Source organism: Neofelis nebulosa, chromosome 2, assembly GCF_028018385.1.
Source record: "Neofelis nebulosa isolate mNeoNeb1 chromosome 2, mNeoNeb1.pri, whole genome shotgun sequence".
Lineage (NCBI taxonomy): Eukaryota > Metazoa > Chordata > Mammalia > Carnivora > Felidae > Neofelis > Neofelis nebulosa.
Genome location: NC_080783.1, coordinates 28,910,467 through 28,919,750, shown reverse-complemented (window position 1 = coordinate 28,919,750; position 9,284 = coordinate 28,910,467). Strand labels below are relative to the sequence as shown.

At 43.2% G+C, this 9,284-nt stretch overlaps 1 long non-coding RNA gene across 1 annotated transcript in view; it reads right to left on the bottom strand.

Moving 5' to 3' along the window:
* Window positions 1-5,695: 5,695 nt before the first annotated feature.
* LOC131499430 (uncharacterized) overlaps window positions 5,696-9,284 on the bottom strand; it is a 76,453-nt gene continuing 72,864 nt past the window's right edge. Inside the window, exon 5 of the long non-coding RNA XR_009255870.1 lies at window positions 5,696-6,493. This is a non-coding gene — a long non-coding RNA (uncharacterized LOC131499430). The remainder of the gene's footprint in view (window positions 6,494-9,284) is intronic.

Below are 9,284 nucleotides of genomic sequence, written 5' to 3'. Positions count from 1 at the left end.
GAGGGTGCATGGAGGTAGGGAGGGCATTCGTACTGCCTGAGCACATGTGGGCACATTTTGCAAAATCAGCTTAGCTGCAAATTTAACCTGAAATCAAATCATGTCTTGGCATTATGCCTAGCAGGCATTATATAGTTGTTAGCTTCAATCCCAAGAACAATTACTTCAAGTTATGGTGCAGACCAGTTTTAAAAGTCCCCAGGCCAGCAAAGTCTTCATAGGATACAGCTAGCTGAAAAAAAAAAAAAAAAAAAAAAAAAAAAAAAAAAATCATGGAAGAAAGAAGTGTGGTACTTTACACTTTCAGCTTTTATTAATGTTTTGTCAGTCAACTGGCAATAGGCACAGAGCCCTGGCACTATACCAAACACCATGTGCATGGCACCAGGAGAGTACAAATGAATGAAGAAGACATGACCTATGGGCTCAGAAAACGCGAAGGCTACACAGAGAGTCAGACCATACTGAATAAGCACACCCCAAATTGGAGAGAAAATGCAGAACTCTATGCAAAGATCTGATCATGCCTGCAAAGCATTTAGTTCCATGCCAAGGAGGCCCGCAGTAAACACTGAGCCAGGGGGTGGCTCTCATTATTATTTTGTTAGAAAGCTTAATTCCATTAATACTGAGAGAGAACACACTCAGGTTGGAGGGGAGTGATTTCCGAGTCCGATTATAAAGGACTGGGAAGTCAGGTTGGAGCAGAGAAAACATGGAGCCCGTTCCCACCAAACAGAGCAGCTTAAGCCACAACACAATTGTGGAAGTGGGTGAAATTCGTGAAAGGGCAGCTGGTCTGGCTAACCTCGAAGATTCCATCAAGGAGAGGTTAAAATGAGAGGTTAGCGGTCGCTTTCATGGGTGGGCATTCTCTTTAGGGAGTAGGCAGAAGAAGAGTTTAGATTTAATAGGGTCAAAATGAACAAGCTACCATTGGTCCTTTAAGCAGGCCAGCCACATAATTTTCGGGGCCCAGTACAAAACAAAACTTTGGGGCCCCTTGTTCAAAAATTATTAAGAATTCCAAGACCATGACAGGAGAGCATTAAATCGAGTGCGGAACCCTTCTGAGCCTGGAGCCCTGCATGAATGCGCCGGTCACGAAACCAGCCCTATCGTTCAGGGTGTGATGGCGAAAATACTTCCCAAAGACTATGATTCTAGCATCTGCTCGTGAGATGCATTGGAAAAGAAAAATTTTTGAGGTGGAGATACCCACAAGGTGACTCTTCCCTGTAATTTGCCAAGAGCGATTGCAGAGAAAACTTTGGGAGAAATTGACAACAAAAAAGATGTAAGGCATAAAGGACAAAGAGAGTTTGAAATCACCTCAGGTTAAGCAGGAGGATTAGAACAAGGGAAAATACAGTGGGGGGCGGGGGTGCTTTTAACTGACCAACTTATTTCATTAGCCAATGGTGTTATTCCCTCGGTAAAATGTGCTGAGTGATGGCCCCGCACTCTGCATGCTAGCACTAGATGGACGCTCCAGAAGGGCAAATGTTTTTGTCAGTTTTGTTCATTCCTATATTCCCAGGTGCCTGACGTAATAGTCAGTGTCTGGCATAGAGATGTCACTAAACAAATATTGAATGAATGAGTGAATGAATGAATGAAATTATGTTAGTAGATTCCTCTCTAAGACACTCTACTATAAATTAAACTCCTTTTTTTTTTATTTTAGACAGAGAGAGAAAGAGATTGCAAGTTGGGGAAAGGGACAGAGAGAGAGAGAGAGAAAGAGAGAGAGGAAGAGAGAGAGAATCTTAAGCAGACTGATGCGGGGCTCAATCCCATGACCTTGGGATCATGACCCGAGCCAAACCAAGAGTCAGATCCTCAACTGACTGAGCCACCCAAGCACCCCTCAACTGAACTCCTTTATCCCAAAACTGTTAATGCCATTTGTATTTGTTGTTGCAATCGTGTGATTTAACCAATTATGGAAAGCAATGAAGTGTGTGTGTGTGAAGAGAGTTGTGTTTACAAGAACAAAGTTTTCGAATCATTAGAAAGGCTTGGTGAAGGCTGGCTATTGGAGGAAATTGTATCAGTCAGTTGCGGGAAACACAGCCATGCAAGAACAGGGGGAAATAAATAAAATTCTAGAATTCTGGACTCAGGTTGCTTTGCAAGTGGCTCTACGTTCTCACTCCACTTTAAACAGATAAAAACTGGAAACTGTGGCCTATTAGAGATGCGTTTAATGCAAGCGAGACCATGCAGATGTCATGCAGCAGACTCGTGCTCCAAGAAGAGGCCTCAGCCCTACATCAGAATAGAGGTGAGACTGTGCTGTGTATGCCATGTGTTCATATGATGCATTTATCATTTTTTTTGTAATTTCTAGTTTAACTGAGTTTCTTTGTTTGTTAGTTATTGTTACCATTTATTGAGTGCATACTATGTGCTGGGCATAGTAATGCCCGCTCTGCTCACATTATCATTGATTTGGAGGCCGACCCTGCCAGGTGGTATCTATCCTTGGTCCCATTTTCTAGACAACGAATCTTACACTCAGTGGCTTAGTTAAGTTTTTACTTGCCTCAAGGCTACACAGAAAGTGACAGAGCTGGAGATAAACCCAGGATCCTCTGGCTCCAAATCCCGGCATCTTTCTACCATATCACAATTAAGTGATTTGCTCAGAATAACTGAGGTCTTCCTACTATAAACCGAATTTACTTTCCATTACATCAAGTTAACTGAATATTTTGATGAGCTGACCAACCACTGGGTCTGACTGCATCAGATAAGAATAAACAAAAGTAAAATTGAATAAATAAATGAATACATAAGCAAACTGACTTAAGGGAAATAAACCAAAATGTCAGCATAGTATGCCAATGGCCTAATTATAGATTATAATTATGTGTTATATAATTATCATTATAGATAATAGATTTATATTTATAATTTAATTTCTTTATTATTTTACATTTATATTTAACATATATTTTAATTTCTACTGACCCAATTATTTGCATTCCCTATCCTGGGAAGTTTCTTCTTGACATCAAGTTACCTAGGAGGTGAATTTTCATCAGAATGCTGGTTGGTAAGTACAGAGTAAAAATTGCTTTGGGAGGATATTTTATGCAAACTCTAGAAAACCCTGATGAAATATCCTTACTCCATAACCAAATACACTGCTCTGATGACCAGATAATGACAATCCCAAATTCAGTACACTTTTACATCAAGAGTATGAGTTCCTTTGGCCAGGAAAAAGTGATAAGGAACCAAATTGATAAGCTAGATGTGGCCCCCAAAGGGAGAATGGCCCCCAGAGATGTCCCAGCACTGCTCTCTGGAGCCTGTCGAGGGTGTTTCCTAACATGGCAAACGGGACTTCACAGAAGTAATTAAGGTCATGGACAGGGACTACAGGTGAGCCCAATCTAATAGTATAAACCCTTAGAAGCAGGGAATTGTATTTTTCTGTCACTCCTGTTTTTATTTTCTACATCTTCACTGCACACTTATTTCTCATATAATTAGGTAAAATGTGAATCCAGATGAGAAGAGAAAAGGGGAGATAGAAAACATCTCACCAAACTAAAGGACCTGAGGATGAGCAGGCTGGTTAGAGGGAGGCACGGGAGATATCTGAACTTTGACTTGCCAGCACTGTGTAAGGCTGCAAGTGACAGAAACCAGCTTGGGTCACGTGCCCATCCCTGGACCCAGGATAGTTTCTAGAGAGTGGTGCGCCAATTTCGGGTAGAGGAGCCACCAAATTCATTTGGAGTGTGGGAGAAACAAATACCCAAAGAAGAGAAGGGCCGTTCACAGAAGAAAGAATCAAGAAGTGCTTACTATCCAACCATGTCCCCAACCCTAACAGAAAAAGAGGTAAGGTCAGGTGCATGGGGGGGAGGATCACAATGAATGGTAGGAAAAAGAGTAAAGGTCATGATTAGTTCAGGGGCACCTGGGTGGCTCAGTTAGTTAAGCGTCCGGCTGCAGCTCAGGTCATGATCTCACGGTTCATGAGTTCAAGCCCCGCCTTGGGCTCTGTGCTGACAGCTCAGAGCCTGGAGCCTGCTTCAGATTCTGTGTCTCCGTCTCTCTCTGCCCCTCCCCTGCTCGCGCTCTGTCTCTCTCTATCTCTCTCAAAAATAAAAAAAACATTTTTTTTTAAAGGGTCATGTTTAGTTCAGTTTAAACACATTCAAGTCTGCGTGTCAGAAATTGTCTCCAGCGTGGATGCTCTAAAGGCAAATCAAGAAGTAATGAGATTTGCAGGTCATCTGCTCTGACACGGTAAAACGAGACAGTTTTGTCACGACCCTTTCTATACCGAGGGACAAAAATCCACCTCCAATTACCTTAAGCCAAGCGACTGAGAAAGTTGGCACAGTGCAGAGATTGCACTGGACCTAGTGGTGTGTGCCTTGTTCCATCATCTCTGTCCTACTCGGTCTGCGCTGACTTCACTCCCAGATACGCCTTCCTCACATGGGGGACCAGAGGAAACCAGCAATCTGAGAATCTATCTCACCAAGTTAGCGACACCAGCACAGAGCAGCGCCTTCCCCTCAGTCCCAGAGAAGGTCCTGGTGCTCTCTGGGCTACCTTTTGGTCACATCTGGAGCCAATCTCTATGGCAAGATAGGAAGCAATCCGTGGATGGGCCAGCCCTGTTTCAGATGTCCAAGCCTGGAGCCAACAGGAAGGGCCAGCAGAAGTCTGTCAACTGAAAGTGACAGATGCGCATGAAAAGTGCGCCCCGAGAAAAGTCCTTCTCTCTTCCCTCTTTCTTTTGACTTCACCCTGGTTTCCACCCAGTATATGGACTGAGGTGACCTATACCTTCTTTTTTTTTTTTTTTTAACATTTTATTTATTTTTGAGACAGAGAGAGACACAGCATGAATGGGGGAGGGGCAGAGAGAGAGAGAGAGACACAGAATCGGAAGCAGGCTCCAGGCTCTGAGCCATCAGCCCAGAGCCCGACGCGGGGCTCGAACTTGCGGACTGCGAGATTGTGACCTGAGCTGAAGTCGGACGCTTAACCGACTGAGCCACCCAGGCGCCCCAATACCTTCTTTTTTCTTAAATGTATTTATTTATTTTGAGGGGAAGGGACAGAGAGAGAGAGAGAGAAAGAGAGAGAGAATCCCAAGCAGACTCCACACTCAGCGCAGAGCCTAATACAGGGCTCGACCTCACAACCGTGAGATCATGACCTGATCCGAAGTCAAGAGTCAGACACTCAACTGACTGAGCCACCCAGGCTCCCTGAGGTGGCCTGTATCTTCTGCTGGGCACTCTGTGACTGCTCACTTACTTGCCCAAATTAGATTTGTACATTCACCTCCTTGTCATCATCACACAGGGAGAGGTTCCTCATCCTGGATCCCAGGTTGACATTAGTTCTTCCCTGATGAAAATCTTAATGCAGCTGGTTTTCCTCCAAACGTGTGCAAAACATATTATGTTCCTTTGATCAAAATTATGCAAAGAACCAGATGTTTGCTTTTCATTATCTTACAAATAACAGTTGGTATTTGAATGACCTTACCTGGTATTTTACTGTCCTTGTCCTTCCAATTCTGTTTGGGGGGGGGGGGGGGGTCACACACACAACTGTGTTGTTTTTCTCAGATTATTTTCTTAGACTGAACTTGAACATACTAACACAGTGTTTTGGTTTTCTCTTGCTACAGTAACAAATTGCCACACATCTCCAGGCTTAAAATAACATTCATTTATTATTTTGTAACTTCTCGTGGGTCAGAAGTGCGGGCAGAGCAGGGCTCAAGGGTTTTCTCTGCTCCAGGTCTCACAAGGCAGAATCAAGAGCTGCCTTCTTTTCTGGAGGCTCTGGGGAAGAATCTACTTCCAAGCTTTTTCAGTTGTCAGAATTTCATTCCTTGCGGTTGTAGGATTGAAGTCCCTGTTTGCTCGCCTGCTGTCAGCCAGGAGCTGCCGTCAACTCCTAGAGACCTCTCTTCGCCCCGGCAGGTGTCTCCCTGTGCTCAGGGCGGGTAACAGCACTTTGATGCCCTTCTCACACTTGGAGCCTCTCTCTTGGACTCCCTCTCCTGCCTCCTATTTCACTGCATATCTTTGACTCCAACCAGAGACCGTTCTCTGCTTCGAAGGGCCCACCTGGATTATCCACATCCATAACCATAATTGCAGATGCAAAGCCCCTTTTATCATGCAAGGAAACACATTCCAGGGAGCAGGGCTTGGACACCTTTGGAGGCCATTCCGCCCATCACATATAGCTCATCAGATTCGTTCCTCATCACTTTCTCTACTCCAAAGGAACTCATACTTTTGATGGAAAAGGTACTGAATTTGGGGATTCCATTCTGTGGTGTCACAGCGATGTATTCAGTTTGAAGTAGAGATATTTCATCTGGCTTTTCAGAGTTTATGTAAAATATCTTCCCAAGGCAAATTTTACTCTGTGCTCACCAATCAGCATTCCGAATAAAATTCAACCTCCCAGGTAACTAGATATCATGAAGGAACTCCTTAGGATAGGGAATGCAAAAAATTAAGTCAATAGAAGTTAAAGTAAATAAAAATACATAAAAAATAATATATAAATGTCAATTTGAAATACATATTAGAATGATGGCATTCTGATATCAACTGGAATTGGTAATATCAGTCAATAACCAAAAGAATAATCATGTGTAAAAAAAAAAATGATCATATCTAGGAGGACTTAAAACTTCTAGTCTCCTCTCTCTGATAGACTGACTTAACTGAGGCGATCCCGTGAGAGATTGTGTCACCAGGGCCAGATAACAGCCTCATCATCTCTCTCTTCACAAAATCACACCTCTGAAGAGAGATATAGGAAGATAATTTTTACACAGATGCTGACTGATAGAAGCATAGAAGCTTCTTCAAGAGTGTCTATCAAGACAGAAAATTCAGTAGCCCAGGACCTTGTGAGAAGACACTGGCTATTACTAGGTAGGGGTGGAGAGAGGGGTAATGGAAGTCCCAACCTGGGAGGAATGAGCCATTCTGGAAGAGTGCTACTTTTCTAGCCTTCCTCTCTCAGTATCTTGACTGTAATTGTTAAGGAGGCCCACTTGGCATCTCAAGCAATTCCTGGGGATGTTCTTTATCAATGGGTTTTCACATATAACTAAAGAACTCCACCCTGCAGAATGGAAACCAAACCCACACGCATCATACACGCATATACATTATATGCATACACATACTTATGTGCGTGTGTATATAGATGCATATATATTTAAATAGGATATAGGATTCTATGTGGGATTGTTGTTAATTTACAATCCTTCAGATCTCTGTTGCATCTCTGTGGGGCCAATGGGTCTGCATCAGAGTCTTAAACCCCGCCCCTTTTGTGTCCATATTATTTTGGTTTTCAAGCAGCCATACCTTTCTATTATCATTTGACAGTATAGTCTGTCAAATGATAGACAGACTGGTCTAAATGACCAGTCAGACTGGTTCCTTGGCTGGTCTAAATAATTAAGTCAACATAAGACAAGTTAACAACAACCAAAAAAACCTAAATGTAATTCTGTACAAACAAAACCCTCCAAAGATATGAGACTCAATGGCAGTCAGAGAATTGAGGCTTATGTGTCATCCTGAGCTAAGGAATGTGATAGGGGTCTGGGGCTTCCAAGTGTGTATGAAGGGGGGCAACTCACAGGAAGATAACAAGAGCCCATGTTCAGTAATCAGATGTTTTCCCTGCCATGCAGGTAGGTCTTTCAAGAAAAAATGCTATCTCTGGTAATAGCTCTCTTTCTGAGCCAGGACGCCTACCTAAATTCTTTAAGGCCAAGTAGTATTCCATCATATATATATATATATATATATATATATATACACACCGTATCTTCTTTATACTCAACAATGAAAAAGAATGAAATCTTGCCACCTGCCACAACACGGATGAAACTAGAGGGTATTATGCGAAGCAAAAGGAGTCAGAGAAAAACAGATATCCCATGATTTCACTCATAAGCGGAATTTGGGAAACACAGCAGACGAACATAGGGGAAAGGAAGGCAAAATAAGATAAAACCAGAGAGGGAGGCAAACCATAAGAGACTCTTGAATACAGAGAACAAACTGAGGGTTGGTGGGGCTGGGGGGGTAGGGGGGTGGGGGGGGGGATGGGTTCAATGGATGATAGGCATCGAGGAGGGCACTTTTCAGAATGAGCACTAGGTGTGATATGTAAGCGATGAATCACTGGGTTCTACACCTGAAGCCAAGACCATACTGTATGTTAACGAACTTGAATAAAAATAAACATAAACATTAGTTAATTAATTAATTAAGGCTGGTAAGGGATAGGTAGAAGTTTTTCCTGAGTCTACTGGCTCTTGACTGCCTTCAGTTCAAAGTAATCCACATGCTAAAGGGGTCCATTCTGGGGCGCCTGGGTGGCTCGGTCGGTTAAGCGTCCGACTTCGGCTCAGGTCATGATTTCGTGGTCTGTGAGTTCGAGCCCCGCGTCGGGCTCTGTGCTGACAGCTCAGAACCTGGAGCCTGCTCCAGATTCTGTGTCTCCCTCTCTCTCTGACCCTCCCCTGTTCGTGCTCTGTCTCTCCCTGTCTCAAAAAATAAAATAAACGTTAAAAGAAAAAAATTAAAGGGGTCCATTCTGAGGTGGTATACTCCACTCCCCTTCAATACCAAATACTACTTTTCCTTATTAATCACAACTAAACCTACAGAACAAGGGTTCCCCATCCACTGCTTTTCACCTCATATCAGAATTCTTGCAACAGTACTGCTTTTTTTTCAAGTTTATTTATTTTCAGAGAGAGAGAGCCAGAGAGCACGCGTGAGCAGGGGAGGGGCAGAGAGAGAGAGGGAGAGAGAGAGTCCCAAGCAGGCTCCGTGCTCCGCATGGACTCAGACACAGGGCTTGATCTCACCACCCCTGAGACCATGACCCGAGCCAAAATCTAGAGTCCAATACTCAACCGACTGAGCCTCCCCGGCGCCCCACAGAAGTGCTACTTTTATTCCTATAGTACTCTCTTCAGTATTTACATTTTTTTTTTTTTTTACTTTCTCGGTACATGTTTGTTTCTTGTTATTTAGTATTGTATTACTTTCACCACTCGGCAAGAATTTGTGTACTCTCTGTAGACCCTTAAATCACCAGTTTAGGAAGAGGACCAGCAGGTCAAAGAGGAAAGAAGAGACACTCACCAAACTCCAAATGCAGTCAGACACCATGAATATATCATAAAACAGGTCGACTTTCACAAAGCTTGGTTTTCATTAGATTCCCCTCCAACTTTTTCATAA